Below are 25991 nucleotides of genomic sequence, written 5' to 3'. Positions count from 1 at the left end.
TACCGCTGAAAGCCAAATGTGAACGGATTCCAGGCTTCTGATCTCTCAATAACCACCTCCTTTGAAGTCCTTATTTGCACTCTCTTTAGAATGCGAAGCAGCACAAAGAACTTCTGAGGAAGAAACAAGCTAATGATTAATTACCTCATTTGAACTGGACTTAAATTACAGTTAAAATAGTAACATGATGCATAGGCGTATTTTTTTATTTATTTTTTTAAGTATGCTTTTGTCCTTATGCTACAGGGGGGGAAACAAAGAATCATATTGCCATTTTTTAGGACAAATGCGAAACGCATTTTAGCTGTGCAGCTGTCTACTGGAGACTGAATACATGCAGGCACATAATTGTCTGTCACAGACCTGGTTTTCTTTTCTAATTTAATCACACAGGTGGTTAAGTAAACCAGTTAACCCTTGTTAAACCATCAGTTAACCCTTGTTAAACCATCATCAAAGTTTAATATATCCTTGCTTAAGTTAGTACACAGTTCACCTCTAAACTTGCTTTGACATGAAACTTAATACCAGTAACAGAGGGATAAGATTGGGACCAAAAGCTTAAATATCATAACAAGTATTTCTCACTTGAATAATAGGTATTGTTTCTTAAAACCTTTTTTTTTTTTTTTTTTTTTACTGCTGGAAACAATAGCAGTAGCCTGACTACGTTGTCACAGAAAGTGCTAGTACTTCATTACTGACTCATTTTTTTGCTTCAAGCTATTTCCCACCATTTATTGTGTTTGTCAGCTTTTCAGTTCAGACGATTTACTGAGGGATAATATTGAGGACAGTAGGAACACGCAGCCTAATAGTGTTTGCAGGTGGTCAGAGACGCGCTAACAATGCTCTGGTGTCGCCATTATTGGTCTTATTATTTGAGAACAAGAAGAGCCGAGAGATTGTTGAATAAAAGGCTGCATGGCAAACATTTGTTCATAAAACTAGGAATGGTTCGGATGAGCGGTGATTGTTTCCCTTTCTACTGCTTCTCCACTGGAGAATTAGGGAAGCAGAGTGCTATCCTGAAAAGAGCTTTGCATGAACTGCAGAGATTTGGGCCCTGGGGCTTGAAAGATGTCAAATGTCATGTCAAGTTCTGCCTATGGTTAACCAGTTAACAGAAATGGTGGGGGAAAAAGACCTCTCCTCTTTTTTCATTATTCCACTGAAGCAAGTAGAACAAACACGATACGAAGAAAACTGGAGAAAGTGGGGAAATTAGAAATGAGTAACATATGAAAAGTCACAATTTTTCTTTTCACAGAGAAGAAAAACTTGCATCAAAATGACTTTGTTTGTTTGTTTTTCTTTGATAAGAAGAACAAAAGTCTGGAGGGACTTTTCAGTCAGCTCCATCCACTTCTGCAAAAGAGCCTACATGGAAGAAAGCTGTGATTCTCTAAAGGGAAATGCCTGAAAGTCCAGAGTCTTTCTTGAAATACAGCAGAACGTTTGTGAGAAAAGACGTATTGTACCTGTCTGTAGAGTCGCTGTCGTTCTTCAGTATTAGAAGATGATTTGAAATGTTGAGAGAAAGGTTGTGTATTGGATTGTACAAGAGCAGTTTGCCAGCACAATGTGTGCCTGGCTCCCCAGCGTGTGCAATATGCAGCACCTTTTATGGAAAGACTTTTATACAGGATGGTTATACGCTGTATCATATTTGTTTCATGTCCAGCTACACTTTTTAGGACTGTAAGTCTAATTATATATAAATTCCTGTAGTGAAACAGAAAATAAACATCAGAGTTTAGAACTATCTAGAGATTATAAATGGGTTATTGCTTACATAACAATGAAATAAATTTAACAACAACTTCAGTTACCCGGAAGCTTTCAAACTTAAAAGCAAGTCCTAGGTTTTTGGGGGTTTGTTTTTTGGTGTTTTTTTTTTTTCCCTTTTTTTATTTTTTGTTTTGTGTAGCCCTTTTCAAATAGAAAGGGCTCATTTCTAATACAGAGGGCGCATGAGATATTCAGACAGTGCTTTATTATCCCAAGAGCTGTGGGAGGAAACATTCCCTGTTAGGCAAATTATTATTTTGTGGAGGAAATGAGGGAAGGAGCAAAAAGAGTGGGGGCAAAGAAATTTCTACAGAATGTGTTTTTCTCTTCCACCCGCCCCCCCTTATTAAATCACATTAGAATTTTCTATACAGGGGATTTCTTTCTGTCAGTCACCTAATTAGTTAGAAAAAGGCAAGTAAAAGCAATAAAATGATGACTGTCTCCTAATTCCATTCTTACTCTTTTTCTTGACATGCTGAAGAAACACTGACAAGACCCACAGTACTTCTTATATATATCGCTCATTATAAACTAGAATAATTTATTCTGCTGATTCTTTATTTTGAATGACTATAGAAATATGCTCATAAATCATTGTTCTTCACTAAGTTGTTAGCCATGCAATAGAAATATGATATTTTATTATACTCTTTAATTCCACTGAAACCGTGGAAATATCAGTAATTTTGACTGTAGTGAGTGACTGCTGGTGGGGTGATGTGGAAAATACATTCGCCTTAAATATTTTGTAGTGTTTCATACAAGTGGGAGGACATGTTGTATTGCTTCAACTCCATTTGCCTGGCAGCAGTGAGAGCTGCAACAGCACTCTCCGCATTTCTGACAAGCAGCCCATTTGTTTGAGTTTCTAGGCGTCATTCACATCCTTAATTCTAGGATTCCAAGTCAGTAATGTTGTTCTGGAATTGTGAGCTGTCCAGAATGTTTTCATCTAACATTCAAGAATATATTTCATTTTAACTATAAATGTGATGATTGAGATACATATTTATGAGATAGGGTAGTTGGTGATATTAAGCACAAAATCTTTATTCCCGTCGCTTAACTGTAGACAATTTATGGAAGCACCAGCTTGCTTAAAGGTTCTTTTATATAAAACAGAAGAAAAGATGTACGCTTGTGTGGCACTTCGGTTTTTTCAAACATGTTTCTCCCTTTTCAAAGACAAAGGGGAGGTTTAGAACCACTTTGATAACATCAGTTCAGCACTTGAGCTTGGTGAGATGTTTCGAGATTCAGCACTTAATTTACCTTTTTTAGTCCCTGGCCTTCTTGTTCCTTCCACGTATATATACATTTGATTACTATGTGGAAGAGAGTAGTTTTCCTCAAAATTAATTTACTTGTGAGTTTTGTTTACTACTTTTTTTTTTTTTTAACCAAAGGCCTTGTTTGTAGCACAGTGTTGGCTCAACATTTGCTGTTAATGATTCTGGAATTCTGCATCCAGTTCTGGGCTCCCCAGTTCAAGAAAGAGAGGGAACTACTGGAGACAGTCCAGTGGAGAGCTGTGAAGATGATCAAGGGACTGGAGCACTTCTCTTAATGAGGCAAGGCTGAACAGACCTGGGTCCGTTTAGCCTGGAGAAGAGATGATCTCATCAGTGCTTATAAATACTTAAAGGGTGGGTGTCAGGAGGATGGGGCCAGGCTCTTTTCAGTGGTGCCCAGGGACAGGACAAGAGGTAACAGGCACAAACTGGAGCACAGGAGTTCCACCTAAACATGAGGAGGAACTTCCTTACTTTGTGGGTGGCAGAGCACTGGAACAGGCTGCCCAGAGAGGTGGTGGAGTCTCCGTCTCTGGAGACATTCAAAACCCGCCTGGACGCGTTCCTGTGCAACCTGCTGTAGGTGACCCTGCTCTGGCAGGGGGGTTGGACTAGACGATCTCCAGAGGTCCCTTCCAACCCCTACCATTCTGTGATTCTGTGATTTAAAGCTATTTATTTTTACCAGGCGGCAGTAGACAGCGAGGAAAGAAATCCTTGTCTCTGAGATAAAATTTAAAAGTCTAAATTAATTTATCCGCTGCTGTTGCTTTTACAAAAAAGGTAAGATTTTTTTTTTTAATTTTTTTTTTTAAGATATTCCCCCCCACCCCCCCCGGCCCCGTCGAAGGCTCCCTCCGCAGCGGTGGCGCCGCTCCATCGGCAGGGGGCGCTCTAGCATTTCCGCAGGGGGGGGAAGCGCGCGCGCGGGCTGGCGGGCGCGCGGAGGGGGGCGGGACTGCGCGCGGGCGCCACCGCCCACGTCACAGGAGGGCTTCCGCGGCGCGAGGGTGACGGCGGCGGGGCCGGGTGTTTCCCACGGGCTGTCCCGGAGCGGCTGGTGCCGGTGGCGGGTGTCGCCTGTGCCGGAGCACGGGGTACATGGCGGCCCTTCCTCCGTGCGGGATTTTAAGGGGGAAGGTTAATTTTGGGATGTGTAATTCTGTGGGTTTGTTCTGGTCCCGGTAACCGTGTTCTGCGAGAAAAACGAAATTCAGTAATTCCGGAGTCTTGGAGCGTGTAGATAAATACCTTGTCGTACTCTCCTCCCCACCACACGTCTCTATTATTATTAATCATGGGGGTTTTTTGTAGTGTTTGTATGACTCGGTTTCAACACTCGAGCAAGTAACAGGTTTTCAGTCGAGTTCAGTAAGTATTAAACCAACGAGAAAATGTTTATGCAGATGAAGCTGGGAATCACAGAATGGTTCCGGTTGGAAGGGACCGTAAAGATCATCTAGTTCCAACCCCCCTGCCATGGGCAGGGACACCTCCCACTAGACCAGGCTGCTCAAAGCCCCATCCAGCCTGGCCTTTAACACTTCCAGGGATGGGGCATCCACAGCTTCCCTGGGCAGCCTGTTCCAGTGTCTCACCACCCTCACAGAATTTCTTCCTAGTATCTAATCCAAATCTCCCCTCTTTCAGTTTAAAACCGTTACCCCTTGTCCTATCGCTGCACTCCCTGATAAAGATTCCCTCCCCATCTCTCCTATAGGCCCCCTTTAGGTGCTGAAAGGCTGTACGTTTTTGTTTTTGAGGATTAGCATGTCTGTATCTGTAGTTGCCTTAGTTTATACCACAGAGATCTTCAGGAAAAATCACATTTTATCACTGAATAACGGAAAGTGATGTAAAAAATTCTTATCCCTTGAATGGTAAGTTTGTGGTTAGGTGTACGTGGCAGCCATGGTGAATGACAATTAAAATGGGAGAAAGGAAAAATCCTTCAAGGATCTCCAAAGCCACAGGATATTTTATGGTAGTATTGCAATAACAATTTACAATAACTTAACAATTACGGGCATTAGTGAGTGCATGTATTAGAGAAATATTCGTGTCCTGGCTGTTAATATACAGGTTTTCATCTATCAAAAGGCCAAAAAAGTGGGGGTTTTGTTTTGTTTTGGTGTTGTTTTTTTATTTTTTTAAAGCTTTGATAATATGAAATACTCTTGGACTAGAAGGATGGAAAAATTGCTTTAAAATTTTTTAAATGGCTTTTCATATTTTACTACCGATACCCCTGGTAACAAACATGTTTTGAATTAAGCATTTGGCCATGGAATGCTTAAGTATGGGGTTTCAGCAGTGAATTAGTTACTCTGTTGCTCAAACACTTACTGGTAATGCGTTTTATGTTTGATTCCCATATCCTCTCAATGCTAAATTTACTTGGAGTAAAATATACTCCAATTCACCCAGTAACGGATTCACTCTAAATATCTGCCCCCAGGAGCTGTTGCAGAGCAGGGGAGCAGAGCTGGGGAATGTCACATTTCCAGCTCTTGAGTTTGAGCGATACTAGAACCTATCAGTCTTCCTCTGTAGAAAGCAAAATGAAGCCAAAACAAATTGAGCTGAAAATCAATGAAATTGTTCCTGTATTAAGCAAAACCTGAGAGTATATAATTTTTTTCTCTTAAATCCTCATCTGATAAACTTCTTTTTCAAATAAAAACCTAGACTCTAAGCCAATAGACATCTTTCTGTAAGGTCACAGAGATGGGGAAAGGAAATATGAAAACTTCCCTGTGTTCAATAGGACTAATTTCTTTTTTTTCTTTTTAAGTACTGGAGTTATAGCTCACTTTCTATTTTTTTCTGGGACCACTGGAATTACTTTTAGGAGGTCTGGTATTTCAAAGGATAGGCTATCAACATTTTCTAAATGTGAAGGCCATTAAAGTTCCTCCCAGAGTAACTAGAAATGTAGGCACTCACAGGCAGGAGACATTAGAAGCAAAGTAATATATCTTCATATAACTTTACCCATAATCTTCCAGTGATTCATACTCTTAACTTCGTTACAGCGTTCCTGAATTTAACTTCTGCTTTAAAAGAAGTGAATAGGAAGCAAGTCCAAGACTGATTATGACACTCTTGTCTAATGACAAAGAAATTGAGCCAACATCTCAATTCTCCACGTGGCGGTTACTTTTCCTGATTCATATAGGGGAAAATTAAGTCCTAGTCCTGATGTTGTCAGGTTGCCTGATGTTTTATTTTTTTCTTAACATTTTCTTACCGGTTGGTGAAAATTCTGAAATTTCAGCTGAAAGAGCAACTACAACTGTGAGAGTGTTTTGACTCGGATTGAATCGCCCCTTAGGCTTGAATGGGAATCATGCTTTGCTTGCAAAAGCGTATCCTCTCCGGTGCCACCCAGCAGCAAAACATTGCAGCCCTTGCAAAGAATTCTCCATATTAGCAAGAGCTCTTGCTGCCGGCAACACTGCAGAGGGTGACGGTGGTGACACAGAAGTTGCTGACAGGCTGACACTGCATATTAGTCTGGGGACAAATGGTTTGTGGTCAGACCATTGTGCAAGTCACTTGAGCTGTGTTCCCTACTTTGTTCAATGTGTGGGCTCGTATGTGGAAATGAAGTTGTTTAGTTAAGGGCTACCCACTGTTTTCTTATGGTAGTTGAAAATTATTTCAGATGCTTTCCTAAGTATAACTGATTAGATTAAATGGCAATTATTTTATTGCAACTAGCAAAAATTATGTCTTTCGCTGCTTTGTGAAAGTTGAGTTCATTCACTGCCAAGTCTTTCATCTCTGACTATAATCTCAAAACTCCAAATTGATGCTGAATTTTAGTTCTTCCCTTTTTCTGCAAACTCTCATTCCTGACACCTGTCCTGAAGTTCCTACTATGGTCTCATGGTGAAGGCTCCTCTTTGTAAGTCTTCCCTCTCAAACTGCTCTTGTAATTTCACTTTGCTTTCTCTCCCGGGACCACAGTCTTACTGTTTTACTAAAGACTTTTCTTTCCTTGAGTCCATCTTGCATCACAGTCCTTTCTTTCGTCCTCTGAGAGTAATGTAAAGCCCTTCTTCCCTGACTGCTTTAACCTCATCTCCTTTATCTTCCACCGTATCATCTCCTCACCTCTTTGTTCCACTTAAAATGATGCAAATAAAACCATAGTACAATGACTGTACGTTGAACAATGACCCATTGTTCTTTTTCATGTCTGTCTCTAAATCCTTTGATCTTTTCCATGAGGTTTAAGTGTACCGTGTTGTCAGTGAGGCTAACCCAGTCTGGTAGTTTGCCCTCTCTGGTCCTTGTTTCCTTTTACTCCTGCCTTTACTTGTGTTAGCCCGTTGTCTAGAGCTGTAACTACTCCCACTACTATTTTTGTGCCTTTCCCCATCATATTCTTGACACAAAACCTATCTTGCTGTGTACCAAATGGATTCCTTCCCTATACTTAAATCCCTCTCTATACTTAGATCCTTTCTTTTTTCCTTAAGATGCAAATACACCTGTTGTTTTTCAGCAGTGAAATGTTTTAAAGGTACCTGAAGTAGTTTAATAAATAGACCTGCGCTCCGTGGGCTGCATCTGACCCTATGTGTGTGTCACGTACGTTGAGAGATCCTTGAGGAGGGAACTGGACCTTCCTCTGTCTGTGGATAGACACGGATGGTGGTGAAAGTCAAGTGACAAAGTCAGTTCCGAAAAAGGTTGGGATCTGAACTATGTTGTCTTAACATAAAACTACAGGTAGTACAGGGTTCAAAAACTGTGAGGATAGGTAGAGTTTTGAGTTGCATACAGTAGAGCTGGTCAGAGCTGGAAGCTGCTGCCTTTCACAGATGTTTACATTGATGCTTTCAGTTAAATCCCCAAATCGGCGCGAGTCAAGAGGCCTACTTCAAAAGTGCTAAGAGACTTCCAGTCGCCTACTAAGCTACATGGGGCAGCAAATCCTTGCTCCCAATAACCAGAAATGCCCAAATTCAGGGGAAAATAGGAGTGAGAGATGATGCCAACCACTTCTTCAAAAAGCAGTATTTTCCAGCTCTTATTATCTACCTCTGTGATTAATGCTGATTTTGGAAAAGTAAAGTTAAATTAGACATGTGACCCTGAAACATTTGCCGAGTTCTGGCACTGTTTTCTTTAGACAAATTTTAAAGTACAGGACATTCATGTGAGGTATTTCTTCAAAAATTAGTAGATATATACGTATGTCCTCTGCAAAGGAAAAAAAACTTAGAAATAATTATCTCATTGACAGAGCTGACGTTACTATTAGTATATACTTTCAGCACAAAGGAACAAAATAGAGTGATGTTTTATATGGTTTAGTGAAGACAAATACCAGTTGTAAGTTACAATAATAGTAGGGTACTGATCTGAAATTTCCAGTTTCAGAATGTTTCCTCTTCTCTGCTTGTGACAGCGGGTTTTTGTGTGTGTGTGCATGCGTATGCAGGTTGGCGAAGATAAATTTAAACTCTTTGCTGTGAGTTATCATTACTTCTGTTACCTGCTGCTTCCAGCTACTTCAGCCTTTCAAACTGAAGCAGGATAGGGCAGAAACGATTCTTTCGTTGCCCGGGCTTCCTGATTCTGATAATGCTGAATCAAGCTCTGCCAGTTTGTTAAGGATCATTTTGAATAGTTGATTCTATGGGCTATGACAGTTCTGCCATTGAGCATCGACCTCTAACTCTAACATCACTTCTCATGGGTATAAAGCAGAAGAATCTCCACATAGATACAACAGTAAATAACTAATACAAGAAAAAACAGACCCTATGTATAGACTGAAATAAGTATTTGTGTAACTAAGTGCAACTGGTATTGGGCTGAAATGCGAGAAAATATAATTTTAAGTGTATGGTGTTATTAGTTTGAGTCAAGTGGAACTTAATTGCAGATGGTGCTGAATACATTTCTCTCTACTTACTGTGGCTTTTGGACTAAACACAATGATGAAGTTGAATAAAATATGTTGGATTTGAGTGCTTAAACTGCATACCAAAATAATGAAGTAATTAAGTAATTGAGCTCGTGCTTTTGTAGGGACTGCTGAGTGACCAATGCTTCTGTCGTGAGAGTGGTTAAACTATGGGACATGTGAGGCCCTCGTTGACGTTGCTTTGTGAAGAATGCATCTGCTTTGTCTAATACCCTAATGCATATTTTGTATGTGATTTGACAGACAATAAAAATTGAATAACCCAGACATCTGTGCCCAAGAAAAAGAGGGAGAAAATGATTATTTTTCAAAATGATTTGTGGCTAATTTCCCCAAAGAAAAAAATAAAGAAACCCCAGAAACCCAGTGAAAGCTGCTGGATTTTGTTTTGCTTGTTTCATCTCCATTAAAAAACTTTTAAGCAACATCTGCTGTTGAGATCTCTGCAGTGCATTTCCTTTAGGTTTTAACTACCCAAACACAGCAAGCAGCATCAACAGATGCAGTGGACTAAGATTAGTATTAATCCACAGGTGTAAATGCTGTTCCTGAGACAACCTTAGGAAGCTATTTCTATTTTAATTTCTTTAATACGCATTTTGTTTTACACGTAACTGCAGTGATGCTTCTTTATTTGTAGCTTTCTAATCAACTTTTTCTAAGTTTCTTTTAGAAATCCATAGTTAAATAAGGGCTAGCTGCAATACCTAATGCTGTGTCTAACCGCCTCCATTTTTATTATACTCTTCTTATTTCTTTCACTGTCAAAACTATGTGCTTTAATTCAAATACCACATGGTTTTGTGCCTGAATTACACATTCACTATTTGCTAGATAAAGTGAAATTGTCAGGAAATATATTCTCTGTAAGTATGCTTTTTTGTATTCTTAAAGACAGCTGTTACTGCTAAGTCTTTGCAATTTTAAATAATAAACAAAGCTGTATTTACTGTACTTACCCCCTTGTTTTAAAGCCTTAACAAAAATAAGTTTATTGGTCTATATGTCTGGAGTTGATGCATGTTCAAGAGGTGAAAAAAACCTTTAAAGTAAATGGAAAACTTACAGTACTTCAAATATGCTAAGGTATACTGAGTTTCTAGTCTAGTTACTCAAATTTAATAAATATAGGAAATACAGAACAAAAACTAACAATGTATATAAAGCACTAATTTTCAGCATAATCTTGTGTAATAAGACTGATTTTTATTTTTAGGCTTTTATTATATCCACGTAAATATATCTTTACATTTATAAATACATAACCTTCTCATAAAATTTGTCTGGACTCAGAGGGCAATTTGGGAGACGACTGTCTTTTTTCCCATGAAACAGTGTCTTCCTTAGTGAAAATGGTGTTCAGTTATTACTTGTGACTGTGTAATACAATACAAAGAGAGATTATATTGTGTGCGAAATGTATTAGTGAAACAGGAGAGAAGGAAAGCATAGATGCAGGAGTGGAGAAACTGATTCAGTCCTCCCTTTTCCACACAAATTATATCTTACTGGAGCTAACAGTGAAAGGAGCACAAAATATTCTAGCTGTGCCGCTCTTCCTTATACCTGTTCAGGGAAATGGCGATCAAGAATGGGCAGCGTTGGGCCAGTTTTGGTGGATGAGAACTCTAAAAGGAAAGTAAAACTGCTTATTTAGTGTGCTTTTACAGTTAACGGTCACTTTCAGAGCATGACTTCTTAGTCTTTTTGTAAAGCAACCTGTCTGATTAATAGAAATTATCGCATACTTCTGCCCTTCTAGACCAATCTTACCTTCTCTTCTCTAAACCCCCATATTTCCCTCCAGTCTCTTTTGTTCATTCTGCCAGATAAGCATGCTTTAATTGCACTGGGACACTGTGTCAGGGTTTCAATAGCCTGCCCTCAGCCTGAAAGGGAATATGGTAATGTCTTTCACCTGTGAAGAGTCACAGCTGCTGCATTAACTGAAAATAACACTCAGATGAGAAAATGAATACAAGAAAAAAAAAGGCTTTTATCCCCCCATGCCCCTCTTGTTTCATCCACTGCACAATTAGGTTGGGATCATATTCAGGTGTTGCTGCTAATGTCTCCTGGTATTCTCTTTCTGTGGGGGAAAGGGCGGAGAACTTCCGATCTGTGTGGTGTGGCAGAACCAGCTCTCCGCTTTCCCTCGGTCTGCTGATTTGGCCGTTTTGTGGTGGGATCCCAGCTAGTGGTGCGATGATTTCATGTTGAGATGGAATGAAAAGAGGTATGTGATGGTCTTCTCAGCGTTGCTAATTCTTGTGGTATCTCTGTGGTTTGTTTGCTTTGGTTCGAGCTGCAGTCCCAGCGTTAAATGAAAATTTTACTTCTTCCCTTTTTCTTTAAATAAAAGCTTTTCTATTTCTTATGGCTTTAAAGAAATACTTGAAAGGATTACTGGAATATACTGTATAGCTAGAGGCTGGAACTACTTTTCCTAATTCCTAGGAATGTTTATTGATGTTTTTATAAAATACACCATGATCTTTTTTCAAATTGGGCAAATAAGCCTTGAAACTGGGATGTACAAGTGAGGTAACGGCATGCAACTTAAGGTTTGTACTTCTTTGTTTCTCCTTTCCCCCTGGGACCCAAGAAGCTGCCCTAGCAAACACCAAAACAGACTTTATCAAAATTTTTTTGTTCTCCTCAGAAGTTTTGTTTGTTTGCTGTCAATGTTTCTGAAACTCTCTTCTCAATGCAACCCATTGTCTACAACCTTGTTCCTCAGTGCCAGTGCGAACCACTGCCATCTGGATTTCATACGCTTTTCTATCTGCTTTGTATTTTCATAGATGTGTGAATTATTTTATGATGTTCAGACCCATGCTGAGAAGGCCCCTCTTTAGATAAAACAGTCACCATATACAGATCACAAAGGTTATGTGGACTTGGAATATGCAAGCGTTCTGCTTTAACTACCTACGCAGGTATTCCTAGTGTGCGTACCTGAAAGTTAGCTGCTTTCTGTTCATGTGAAAGCGAAGCAAGCTACCTTTCCAGGTGGCACAGGGTGGTAGGAGTAACTTGTCAGTGAAGTGCAGTACAGGGATGGTGGTGTAGCTTCATCGTCGCCTTGCTCTGGATTTCCTCTCTAGGAAAGACTTGTGTACCTTGGTGGAAGACAGCCAAATAACAAACTAGAAGTTATTGGCCCTATACTTTCTGGTATGGAAAAGCACAATGCCGGTTGTAATCTATGAGACATCCACCTTAGGTATGTGACAACTGCTGGGTTACAAGTCTTCTGCGCTTCAGTGCTCTCCCATGTCAAGAATTTGCTTCTGCTTGTAGTGACGCTGGTTATAAACAGGCTGTAAACTATCTTAAGCTAAATGATTTAAGGAAGTTGTGAAAAAGATGAGAGCAGGGCTAATCTTTAAACCTAGCTTAAAACAAAGGCATGGTGCAAATGCTTATTATGGCTTGATTGGTGCAAAATCTGACAATACTGCTGTCCTCAGTGGTATCCTGGATGAGGAATTCAGCTCTACAGAATGATGACTGTTTGTGATTGTCAGTGCTATCCTTAGAGATGGAGGATGCATGACAACTCACTATTTAGTGCCTATGTTTAGGAGATTTGAGTACTGGTTATTCAGCTTAAGAAAATGGACTATAATTCTTGAACCAAATGGCCACATTGGCTTTTTATAAACTGTTGAAAACATTCATATCAGGAAGACAGTGAACTTGCTATGAATAATTGTATATAGAACAGAAGGTGCTCAGACTTCTCTTTTAGCTAGTAATGATGAGGAAATGGTAAATACATGAATAAAAGGGGATTGCAGAGCATTCTGTAGATGAGGCTGCAGAAATGCAGCTGGAATGTTCCTTAATTATTTTAATTTTGTCCTTGTAACACCAGACATTTTTCACCAAGAGTAAATGTTTTTGCTAATGTCACTAACTGCCTTAGGTTTTAAATTCACATGTACTGAGTATTTTTCCCTCTTTCAGTCTAAACGAAAAAATAGAATTATTCTTGGCTTCTCTAGCTAAGAAAACTATAGAAAAGTTATTTTTTGTTCTTTTGTGCCTCCTCCCCCAAAAAGCAGGGGGGGAGGGAGGTGGGTAGGAAAGAATGAAACTGGTTCCTAAATATTCAGTCTGAAGCGTTGTATCTGTTCTTATAACAAGCTTCCTCAAACGAATAACTGTAACTGTATATTTTTGTATTCTGATTATTTTTTTTTCTGCTCAGAAGAAAAATATTAGAAAGCCTTTCTTCTAATTCTGTTTTGTTGAATTATGTTCTTAATTTTTGGCTATTGCTAGTTTTTATTTGCTACTTCAGAGGAAAAATGGCATTGTCCTGCTGCAATAGAACTTGTGATTTGACAGTTCTTCCTTTGTGTCCCCTGAGGCAGAAGAGAACAGGATGAAATGGCTTATTCCCCTTTCATTGCACATAGGTGCACGGGAAAGACAGGCAGCCGTCGCTTCATGCAAAGAAATCTGCTCTGAGGGCAGGGCTGCTGCACCTTGCCCATCAAGGAATACTCCCTGTGTCCTCTCTACAGGTTCGACAGATGTTAGTTATGCACAATGGCTCCTAAACCTCTGGACTGTGTCTTTGTACCCAATTCAGCGCCTAGGGGCTGACCCTCATGTTTCAGAAACATTTCCTGCATGAATGACGCCGTGAAGAGAACGCCGTGACTGCTGCATTTTTCCCCTAGCACTTTGGTCTCCTAGAAAATTAGCTCTGATAAAAGTAACCAAAGTTTGCTAAATAAAAGCTAGCAAAAGGTGCTGCTCCTCTAAAATGCAGGAGATTGTACAGCTGGGAAGCAGTGTTACTGACTAATGCACTGCTTAAACAGGATTGTGACGTGTGCTTTTTTTTTTAATTAGATATATCTTTGATAGTTTAATCGTCGCTATTAAAATACTAACTGAACTTCTGACATTCCTTGAAGTATTTATTCTCTCTTCGGAGACTGGAGTCAAAGGTGCTGATATCTGTCTCCTAAATCTTCCTAGACCTTCATTCCCCCAGTGACGTGTAAGGTTACATGGAGTAGTGGGTGGTAATCCGGGGAGTCCTTCTGAAGAAAAACTTCTTCTGAAGTACACCTTGGAGTTCAAATTACTGAGCAATCCTCTTTTATTGTACAAATGAGAAATACTGACGAGGTAAGTATTGAAACAGTCTTCTTACACTCATGCTCAGGGAATAAAATCTGCCTAACGCTTCAAAGGCTTTTCCGTAATTAAAATGTTGCTGCAAAAATACTGAGAAATGTTTACGTTCGATACTGCATCGTGTTGATATCTGAAAACTATATACCTTGAAAAAAATTATCAACTCTCTGTGGGGTTTTCAGACTAACCAGGTGGTTGATCAGCAATACTTCAAGGAACTGAAATTGTTCCTTTTCTCCATTTTCCTACATACGTCTAAAGATCGGTGTAGTAAAAGAATGAACTGATCTGGTGCAAATTACAAATCAGTTTTGTGTTTTGAAGCTGCTAACAAAGAAAAGAGCAACTGCAATGCAATAATCTGCTATTGAGGAAGTGAGGAGAAACTGAATAATCTCAGTTTGTCTCCCCTCTGACATATTCAGAAATCAGTAGAACATTACTTAGATCAACACTTAAGCCACTAAATTATCATTACGATTCACGCACCATGGTATATGATTTAAAGTCACAGAATATGTTAGTCAATACCTGTTTAAATCTTTGCTTTTGAAGAAAGGAGAGGAAATAAAATAATTTGCTGCAATGTTAAAGAGATTTAGAGTAGTATTTTGTATTTCTTCTAATATCTACTTTGCCTTAGACACGTACAATCATTTCTCAAGACAACCTTTCTAATATTCATTTAGAGCATTTAAATTTATCTGCTACAAAAGTACTTTTTATTTGGCTTGTATAGCCCTCAAAGTGCTTTAGGAACTTTAGAGAGCTATTGGAAGAGGGAGCTTCCTTGAAGAGCTTGCAGTGTATTGAAGTGGTGGCCATGCCCTGGTGGCTGTGCCTTCTTTTCGGTGATGTGGACGGGTACCTGTGTTCTCTTTGAGGATTGTAGGTGTGTGGTAAGGGTGGAGGTCAGCAGGTATATCATGCAGAAGTTATTTTTGAGAAGTCTTGTGGTTTGTTCAGGAGCCTCAGGAGGGTAGGTGTAGAATCATTTATGTTGGAAAAGACCTTTTTCAATCATTGAGTCCAGCTGTAAGCCTAATGCTGCCAAGTCCACTTCTTGTCCAAGAGAATACAGGTGCTAGAAATCACAAAATACTAGAGTCAGAGTGTGAAGGTCTATCTCTAGTTTACATTAATTTTCCTTTCTTTCATGTGGTTTTATCTGTCACTGAAAAAATAACTTTTATGAGCAGAAAAAAATAGTCTTTGCCAGGGCTTTTGGCAGCCTGCCACAAATTTTTTACAAAAAAAACGCAGTTGAAACTAAAGTATACGCAAGCAGTAGCATTTGCTTAGTGACGTTCTTTTCCAAGTCAGAAGAATGGCGTTTGGGTTTTTTTTATTTGTGTGTTGTGTTTTGGGTTTGTTTTTTTTTAATACACAGTTCACCTGTACAGGCAAGGTTGAATATGGAGTCCTTTGTGGAAAAATGAGATCTCTGGTAGAACTATGCAATCTTTTACTTGTATTAAATGGTTTGAGTAAGAATAGGAGACAAAACTGACATCCTTCTAAGTACTTCTTCTCTTAGAGTATATCACCAGTTAAGCCTTTGAGTAAGGTGTTGAAGAATTCCAGTTGCCTTTGTTTGCTTTACTATGCTGCCAGTAATATTTTTTTCTTTATCATAAAGGCTTTTGTTACTTGGACAGCCCCTTTTGAAATTAAATCGATCCACTTTTGTTTGTAGTTTTTTTTTTTTAAATAAAGAGGCAGATATAAAAAAAACCTCAGTATACTCTTCTCCACTCTAACTTAGATTTGTACAAATAGCTGTTAAGTGTTATAAAGTTATCTAGATTCTTTATAAGAGTTCTGCATTTTGACTTTCTTGTGTTACTTTCTTAAGCCAATATAGGACAAAAAAATAATCCCAGAATTTTTCTTAATATTTTGAAGTATACTTCATTAAAGTCAAAACACAGACTTTAATTTTCATAGTAGAAAATAAACACTGTTTCACTGATAACTTCTCCTGTAAAAGAAACCTAAGAGAACAAAACATCCAGCTCTGAACAGGTGACATATAGGACAACTTCCAGAGAGCAAAAGGGGGCAAAAAACCCTCTTTGACCATATTTAGCAGCTGGTAGTTTCAAAGCACCGTTTCTCTGCCTAGACCTCTTACAAATGTCTGACAAAGTAAGCAGCTACAGTATTTAAGTGTGTTCCTTCAGCAATGCCCATGCCCTCCTCGGTGAAAGAGGAGGCACTTTGGTGTAAATTGATGTTGACTGTGCGTCTCTGGCTAAGAAAATATACTACAAACTGGGACAGCTGGGGCCTGAGTGCTTATTCTGTTTTTTCACTCCTGCTATGAGGTCAGTAACTGCAAGGAGCAAAGTATGGGATGAACAGCTGCAGATAATAACACAATAAGCTACCACAACCATATTTACCAATTTTCTGCATCTGTAATATTCATATTTCTACTAATCAGTGGGAAGAGTAGATGCATGTTAATGTATACCAAACAGATCTTCACAGGGCTTTGGAAGCATTTAAGCCACTACTGTTAATGTTTTTCTGAACGTTCACAAAGAAATTCTACTAAGAACTACTACAAAAATTAATATTGGTTGTGATTTTCTTTTTAATAAGAACCTTGCAAGTCCGGGGGAGTTCCAGGAAATGGGAAGAAAAGCTAAGGTCGCTTCAGCACTTTAACAGAATAGACAAAATAACCTAGGTAACTGGGCTGGTTGCCTGGACACTGACACCAGGCAAGATGATTGAGACGGATACAGGATGCAATCAGACAGTAATGTTAGCAAAGGTAATGCCAGTCAGCATGGTGCTATGGAAAGCAGGTTGCCTGTTGTATTTTCTTTTGAATTAGATTGGAAGTGCTAAATGAGACGGTCTTCACTTAGATTTACGTATGACACAGGGCTTAGATACAGTGTAAATTTCCTTAAAGCAGCCTACAATCAGATAGCAGATATGAAACAAACTAGAATGATGTCAATGCATATAAAAATAACTGTAAATGTGGAAGTATCCAGTTATGCAGATATTTTCTAATGGAGTTCCCTGAATTTGGACTTGGTCCAGTTTTTCTTGAATGGGAGTTGTGTTGTGGAAGCATAAAGTCATTGCTGGCTTAAAGTGGGGGGAAAAAAGAAAATGGCAAAACCAGGTACAGTGTGTTAGTGAAAGGGAGAGTGCAGAGTACTTGAAAGCAGTGAGGTTTTAGAATGCAGATCAGCAGTAATCATTGCTTAAGAAAGTATTTTTGGATACTAAATACATGTGCTACATTAACATAGAGGTCTCTAGGTAAATAAGTCTGTAAATGTGTTTATAAAATCATCAGCGGCAAATACATGATCATTTTCTCCTTATAAAGACGTCAATGTTTTATTACTGTATGCGGTGTGAACTGCCTTTTCCCTAGTGTGTGAGTGTAAGATGCAGATCACCAGCATTATTTAGAATGCCTTTATTCATTAGACGGTCATTAGTAGGTAACTTCAAACAAAGCATGCACTTATTTGTTCGTGTAGCTCACTCACACGTTCACTCATAGTACCCTTGGTGGAGCCACAGCTGATGGGCCAGCCCCAGCTGGATGCTGAGGTGCAGAGTGGTGTGCTGGTGCCCCAGGGGCTGCCGGGCAGCTGCTCAAAGAGTCCTCGGTTCCGGCAGGTCTGTAGGGATCCGGGTGGCTTCGTCTCCACATGGTTTGGTTTGCACATCGCCGTGCTGATGCTCGTATGCGCTAGTGGCCTCTTAACACGTTGGGCAGAACCTCGTGGCCTGGGTTTGTCAGTCCTTGCGGATTCAGCGGGACCATCTGTCTCTGGAGCTTGTCAGCCCTTGGGAAATTGTCACACGCGACCTTCCCGCAGAAGCAATGAGAAAGGAAGCATGTGTTACTTGCTTTCCAAAACCTTCAGCTGCCACCACGTGTTTCATCTGCCTCTGAAAATTCAACACTACCTTCTTAAAAAACTTTTATTGTGTTTAGAAAGACTTGAAAACAAGCAACACACCCCCCCCCCCCAAAAAAAAACCCCCAACCTTCAGAGCCTTTAACTGATCCTTTTGAGCAAAACCTATTGTTTTCTTGTGACTTTTGTCAAACAACAACAAAAATTGATATATGCTGCTGGCAAATTGGAGATCTAATTTATTTGGTTATATTTATGCTAAGAGGTACAAAAGCTTTCAGAAATACTGAAGCCATAGTAAATATAGCATTTCTCCATCTCGGAGAATGAGCGAAAAATAACTTTGTGGAGAAAGAAAAGCTGCATGCTTACTGAGACTGTTGACTCATTGTTTGAGGGGAAATGTCTCAGTTATAATTTACCTGTCAGTCCTTCCAGTCTGTGTGGTGTGGGTTTGTTTTTTTTGTTTTTTTTTCTTTTTTTTTTAAATTTTCTTCCAGATTCTCAGTCTTGTCTCAAAATTGGTTTTTGAGTGGTTATTACTTTCAGGCTGCCAAATAATGATAATCCATCAAAAGCCATGTGAAGAAGGTTGGTAGTATCCTAAATGGGACTGCCTGAAAGAAACTTCCTGAAAAATGTATGTCAGCTGATGCATGTTGGATCAGCTGCATCAGTTCTCTGGGGACTGGGTAAAGCCTCACCCGAGGTGGTAGGTGTTAGGACTTTTCAGAAGCCGTTAAACCCTTTTTTAGTGGTTTCATTTTGTTCTAAACATATTGTCAAACACAGGGGACTGAAATCCTGGCCAGAAACAGACCTATGCGTGTTTCGTTTTGGTGATAAGTGACACAGAGAAGCTGCAGAAAATGAAGTGTACAGTCAAACAAACTGTAGAAACGGTCCTCAGAAAAGATTTTTGAGAATGCCTTTGGGGGTAAGAGCTATCTGGAAAGCACCTTGGAACTAAGGAAAAATAAATTGTAGCGTGCCTTTTTTTCCCCTGAAAATGGAGGAATTTGGGCTCTGTTACATGTATATATATATTTTATGAATGAATTGCATGTAGGAAATGCCTGTACATAAACATCTTCCTCTGGAGAGAGGTGTGAGGGAGGTAGGGATTATTTTCTGAAAACAATACAAATAAACTTTTGTACAGCACTTAAATAGATCAGATATGGCTGAGCTTTTCCAAAAATTGCAGGAGAAAGGGTGAACAAGATTGTCTTACCTTGTACTTCAGAGAAGTAAGAGTTACTTTTGGATAATAAATACATTATGTATCCAGATTTATTCAGTATATAATGTCCATAAACATCTTCAACTGGGCATTGATGTTTTAAGCTTTCACAGAGATCAGTGAAGTTTAATTATATATTTCCGAGATACGGAGCCAGGTTATACAACTGAGCCACAAGAGTCAGCTTAAAATATAGACAGCTTGCAAAAAATGCGAACATCACAAGGCATGGTTTAACCTGCCTTGAAAATACTTGCTTTATTATAACGTGAAGCGCAGGTGACAAACTGCAAAGATTAAAACATTGGTTTTACAGAAAACAAATAGAAGCTTCTTCTGTAATCTTTTTTTCCCAGAAGAGCTGATGTGGAAAATGCTGGTATTGCTTGTACTTGATTTAATGCATCTTCGGTTGACTATTTGTGATTACTGTTATCATTAGTATCTCCAGAAGTATTGCTATAAACTATTACGTGGAAATAAATTGCAGCTACCAGTGGTCAGAGCAACATGAAACCGCCTGAACGCTTCCAAAGGGTTCTGCTGCCTGGAGAAGACCTGGCTGAAGAAGACGACCCCAAGGCCTTCCACTGCCGTGAAGAAGGCTGTGCTTCGTCAGCTGGGTCTGTCACCTACAAAGCTACTGTGGCCATCAGATGGTAGCAAGAGCAGCTGCAGCGTCCATCGCTGTCTCCCCTTCTAACCTGCGCCTGCAGTAAGCGAGAATGCAGCACGTACCGGCGCCAGGCGCTAGTGCCAGCTCCTGCTGTGACAAAATGACAGGTGACAGTTTGTGGTGGGTGACAGCCCAGTGGACCAAATGGGAGCTGCTACTGGCGAGCAGCTGTTCTGTGAGGCAGGAGAGACGATTGGCAGGCAGGATGCGGCAGATGACAGGGCTACCCTAACATGCAGCGTCCTAGAAAAATAGACCCGTGTCACTTTTCCAAGGAAAAACCCCAACAAACCAAACCCCAAAACAAAAAAAAAAAAAAAATGGACTTAAAGGCAAATCTCTGCCTTTTTCAACTGCTTTAACAAGATTGGTAATTTTTTTTTTTCCTTCTTCTGTTTCTTGTAAAAAGGGCCCGATTTCATCAGGCCTCTGCTCTCCTTTTTCCTGAACTAAACCTGCAAACCTAAATGGTGTTTTACTACATGCGAATATCAGAAATGTGGTACAAACCTGAATTAGAAACTTTCACGGTAACTGCTTAAGAGGACCATAAGCCCTCCTGCACGCAGTTACATAGTAGATGTTTAATTGAGAAAAATCGTCAGAACATCAGCTTCCTTTCCAAAGATGCTTTCTAAAAAAGCCAAACATTCAGTATGAAGTTTTTGTTTTATTTTTGTGTGTGTGTGTTTTTTGGTTTGGGGTTTTTTTTGTTTGTGGGTTTTTTATTTTTTTTTATTTTTCGTGTTTTTTGTTTTTTTTTTTTTAAATATTTAAAAAAGAAGGGCATAAAGAGCAGGAGATACTGAGGAGGTGATTCATACCTACGTGACGTTGAGGTAGATTAAATATATACAGGAGTTCTTGCAGCTCAGGTCTTAAACAAATACCAGAGGCCAAACCTGTTGTGAGGATAAATGTGAGAACTCCGTGGCAATTGGTTAAGTTATTGCTTCAGATGTCCAGGGTGGATTTAGCTGTTAAGGATACGGAGATATCGCTCTGTTACCCTCCGGCGGGGTGTTTTAGTCATTCTGTGAAAGGTGTACGGCTGCTTTTGACTTTGGATGAAATGAGGCAGGCGAGGATGGCTTTGGTTTGACTGTGGCACAGAAGCATCCGCGCACAGCACCGAGCGGGACCACCAAGTAGGGGTGAGGGAAGGGGGCTGGTCTATCGTCTTCCTCAGTAAATCCACACCTGCGTAAAAGAAACTCTCTGAAATCCTGTAGATCGGAACTGCTGCCAACAGGAAAGAGCTGGTGCTTAAAGGAAATGATCCTTGCCTTTTGATGGCTTATTCAGAATTTGTGCAGAAGGTGAAGCAAAGCATCAAGTGCACCTAAAAGGCAAAATAGATATTTTCTGTTGGCTGACACTTATTTTTATTTTCTTTCATTAGAATGGCTTTAAATATCCACTTGCTCAGGATTTTGAGTGACATTATATGTGTTTCATGTGTTTAAAGAAGAAAAAAAAGATTTGCTGCCTGCATGGTTTTTGGTTTTGTTTTGGTGTTTCATTTTTTTTTTTGTGAAAGGTAACCTTTAAATCTATCACTTTTGCCCAAGATTGACTCAGTAATGTCCTCATGATGGGTAAAAGATCTGGAACTTCTAGAGGAAAGATGGACTGTTGAAACTCCAGCTGCTCAAACTAAACCCAGGGCCATAAAAATTTCTTCTGTGTTGCAATTACATGTGTTCCTAGCTTAAACCATGCTTTTCCAGTAGCTGAGAATGGTCTGGCTAATTTTAATAACTCATTGAAGTGGGATATGGATGAGTAGCTACAAAATCAGCAGTACAATAGGCTTGTTTTCCAACTATTTTTCTTCCAGTTGTGAATGTGGCTGTTATCGCTTCAGATGTGGCTTCCTGTCTCATCTGAAAAAAATAATTCAGGCATTGAAAGGGTTGCGACTGATTCATAATTACTCTTATGATATTTATAACTAGAATGATTTTTATCTGCCTTTTGTTCTCTGTACTTTAAGAGTACTTTTGAGAGTTGGCGTTGTTCAGCCTGGAGAAGAGAAGGCTCCAGGGAGACCTTATAGCGGCCTTCCAGTGCTTAAAGTGGGCCTACAGGAAAGATGGGGAGGGACTCTTTATCAGGGAGTGGAGCAATAGGACAAGGGGTATGGTTTTGAACTGAAGCAAGATAGATTTAGATTAGATATCAGGAAAAAAAAAAATCACTCTGAGGGTGGTGAGGCACTGGAACAGGTTGCCCAGGGAAGCTGTGGATGCCCCATCCCTGGAGGTGTTCAAGGCCAGGCTGGATGGGGCTTTGAGCAGCCTGGTCTAGTGAAAGGTGTCCCTGCCCATGGCAGGGGGGTTGGAACTAGATGATCTTTAAGTCCCTTCCAACCCACACCATTCTATGATTTCAAGGTGGTTTTAGGGGGGAGGTTAAGGTTCTCAGACTGCAGCTCCCTGTTGTCACGAAGTATTGTAGATGTTAAGAAATTGCTACTAGAGCTAATAAGTTCTCTTACTAAAGAATGCTGCTTCTCTCACATTTTGCTGTGGCAGTGGTCATTGAACCTCTACTGAGAATCCAGGCTTGGAGGGACCTGAGGGTGGGCTTCATGACCTCCTACGCTGGCGTAGTAGGGGATCTATGAACTCTGCTAGGATGCTGAGCTCTGGAGGCCTGCATTAACACAACTAAGGTCTGAGGGAATATTACCAGGATGTTATTTTTTGACATTCCTTCTACAGAAGTCATCTTGAAAGATGTCTTTGGAAAACAAGCCATAGAAAGAATGGCCAAAATAAAAGGGTAACTCTGAGCCCTCAGGCTTACTCCTGAAAAATAGTCTGCCATCAGTGGCTCAGTTTTGAAGCTTGAAAAAGAACAGGTCAGCTGTTGATTCCTGGTCCTCCAGCTGAGGTTGTTATACCCAGGAAGTGTGGGGACAGTGGCTGCAGTTGTTTGTTTTATTTTTGATGGTTTGGTTTTGTGTATGGGTTTTTTTTGTTTGCTTGTTTTGTTTTTTTGTTGGGTGTGGGTTTTTTCTTTTTTGTTGTTTGTTTTTTTTTTATTGGTTTTTGTTTGTTTGAGAAGGGTGGTGTTCCTTTAAGGGATCCTGGTCCTGGAAGTCTGCATTGTCCAGGAAGATTATTTTCCTTTAAAGCTAAGGGTGTGATTTATTTTTCTCCTCTGCCCTGCTGCCCCCCTCCTCCCAAAGTGGTAGAATCTAAATTATATACTAAGGAAAGTTCCTCTTGATCTCTCTTCTTCAGAAGAGTTAGATGCATGTTTGAACATTTTTTTTTTCTAAATAGTTGATCTATACAGTTATGTTATATGAGTGATTGGAAATGCCTCATGGCTCTTAAGTTCGCTCCCCTGCGTGAACAGATGAAGCTCAATGAGACGTTCCAATAGATAAGGTTACTGGAGAGGAAAGACCTGAGCAATGAATACAGAGTGGTCCAGAAGCATTCATGTACAACATAATTTCCATTTAAAATTTCCTCTCTCCTACTTTTTAATTGTACTCTGCTCTCAACCGGTAAATGCTACAACTCTTTAAAAGCTTGCTTCTAGTGCTTCTATTTAGGTACTGCAAGGTTTCTTCATGCCTGGAATTTATGCCAAAATGCGGTGACTAATTATAAGTGTGATGTAATGAATGAACAGTTAAATTACAACTTTGTTTTTCTGTGATGTAACTAATCATAGTTTAGCCTCTTTGAGCTAAGTAAAGACCGGAGTAACTTCCTGTGCTCTGTAGAGACTGTGATTAGCATCGCTCAGCTTTCTGTAAACCTTGCTCTTAAGAAGTATTGTAAAAGGTATTATTAAAATATTAGTCTTAAAACTATGTTATATAAACCCATGCTTCCTAACAAAATTCCAAGACTCACAGTTGAACTTGCCTCCAGAAAAATCACTTGTATGGAGAGGGTTAAAAAAAAGAAAAGAAAATAAAAAAAGTAAAGAAGGGAGCGTATCCTTGTTGTCAGAGTCCTACTCAGCCACCGGCAAGCATCGAGTAGTGCAGCAGGTCTGGTAAGACGGGGAAGCACGTTGCTGAGGTCTGGGCTAAAAGCGCTAAGACTTGTTTGCTGGGGAGGAAAAAGCAGTAGATGTCAACAGGAAAGAAAAGAAATGGATGAAATGTGTGGCACGCATCTCCCAGTGTGACTTGTAAAGTACTTTGGGTGTTTGTCCTTGTAGGCTGCCTTTTGTAAGGTCTGGAAAGCGTTAAAGGAAAATATGCGATGCTGGTTCCAGCGGTCTGAGCCTCCTTGTCCCCAGATCCAACCAGCAGCAAGGCGAAAGATGTATTCCCAACAGGCACAAACACACGTGTCTGTGGTGGTCACACAGATTGCGGACAGGCATTCAGAGTGCTCAGTACGAGCACAGGCAGCACCAGTGGTCTCATCCTGCTCCCCTTTCTGGATGAGTAGGATGGAGGCCTGCTGGTGAGGATGCTGCCATCAGGATGAAGCTGCCTCTGCCTGCCTGGCCTTCTCCTGATAACATTTCCAGGTGCTTGGCATCTAAGATTCTGGGCTGGGAGGGAGCAGGACTGGGATTTCAGAGACAGCTTCCAGGAACGGGTATGTATTTTACATTGGACCACGCCTGGGTTTGAAAACAAAAACAACAAGAAAAATCTTACCAATAGGTCAACAATTCCTCTCATCTCTTGTACCGGTCTGAGGGGTGCTAACCATGGAGCTGCGGTGGGTGTCTCTTGCAGGTTCGTGAAAGAAGTGGGGAGGATGCCTGTGGGAGGCAGGGGCTCCATCCCGTCAGTCTCACTGGCGTTTGAGGGCTGGAGCTGGGGCTTTCCTGGGCGAGTGCTCTGCCCTCCAGGCTCTCATGCAAAAAGCGAGCAGCAGGTATGGGAATAATAGCTAACAGCTTAGCACCTGGCTGGAGGCAGGCATCACTTCCTTGTTTCCTTTGGATAGAAACCTGTTAGAACATCACAAGAGGAATGGGGTCACTGCCTGCGTGTTCCCATATTTGGTCAATGAACAAAACGAACTGCCTGAATGGGGCAGATTGAAGTTTTTCAGAGGAAGATGGAAAGAAACCTGGCTTTCTACTGACATCCATAGACCCCTCAGGCAGTGAACATCAGGCAGGCGGGGTTAGGCCCACTGCCATCTGGGCTTAACTTACACGTTTTGTTTTTCTGTGTGTTTTGGGGGGGGTTGGTGTGGGGTTTTTTGTTGGTTGTTGTGTTGTTTTTTGGTTTTGTTTGTTTTGTTTTTGTTTTGTTTTTTTAATTTTCAGCAAATCCAGAGAACTGTTTTAAATAGTGTCCTGGTTTCAGCTGGAAGAGAGTTAACTCTCTAGTGATTGCCGTGAAAGGAATGTCAATAAATACCTGTTGGTTTTAGTTGTTGTTATGTGACATTTACACTCTTCAAGGACTTTCTTCAGCTTCCCATAGAAGCATAGACAGGATGATGGAATGACCAATCAAATATTCCACACCATAGATGTCATGCTCAGTATATAAATGGGGGTTAGCTGGGGGGTGGGAATCTGTGATCGCTGCTCAGGAAGGTGCCAATTCACCGGGCCGTGAGAGTGACCCAAGTCGTCATTATTTTTAATTATTATTGTTGTTTTTTCCTTTTCTGTTATTGTTTCTGTTAAACTTTTTTGATCTCAACCCCATGATTTTTTTTTTTCCCTCCCTTTGCCCCCCTTCTCCCCACACTTCTGGGGAGAAGGGGTGTGCGTGAGTGAGTGGCTCTGTGGTTCTAGTTGTTGGCTGGGGTTAAACCATGACGAATAGAATTTGGCTGTCCTAGCCCATGTAAGGACAGTGAGAAGAGTGCCCTAGTTGCCATTTGAAAGAATTTTTTTTTTTTTTTTTTTACTGTTCAGAAATTTTCCCAACGTAGCCAGTGAAACTGGTGTTTCCTTGCAGCCGCAAGGAGCCAAAATGAAAATCGTGGGAGGCACAAACTGTACAGGACTGTTCCTGCCCCCTGTTAGCAAC

General features: G+C 40.3%; 1 long non-coding RNA gene across 2 annotated transcripts in view; it reads left to right on the top strand.

Annotated features, from left to right (window-relative positions):
• The first annotated feature begins 11113 nt into the window (after positions 1 to 11113).
• LOC141738894 (uncharacterized) overlaps positions 11114 to 25991 on the top strand; it is a 49123-nt gene continuing 34245 nt past the window's right edge. For both annotated transcript variants that reach the window (XR_012585518.1, XR_012585516.1), the window contains exon 1: positions 11114 to 11266. This is a non-coding gene — a long non-coding RNA (uncharacterized LOC141738894). The remainder of the gene's footprint in view (positions 11267 to 25991) is intronic.

The sequence above is a fragment of the Larus michahellis genome, chromosome 2, assembly GCF_964199755.1.
Source record: "Larus michahellis chromosome 2, bLarMic1.1, whole genome shotgun sequence".
Classification (NCBI taxonomy): domain Eukaryota; kingdom Metazoa; phylum Chordata; class Aves; order Charadriiformes; family Laridae; genus Larus; species Larus michahellis.
This window is presented reverse-complemented; position numbering and strand designations above follow the sequence as displayed.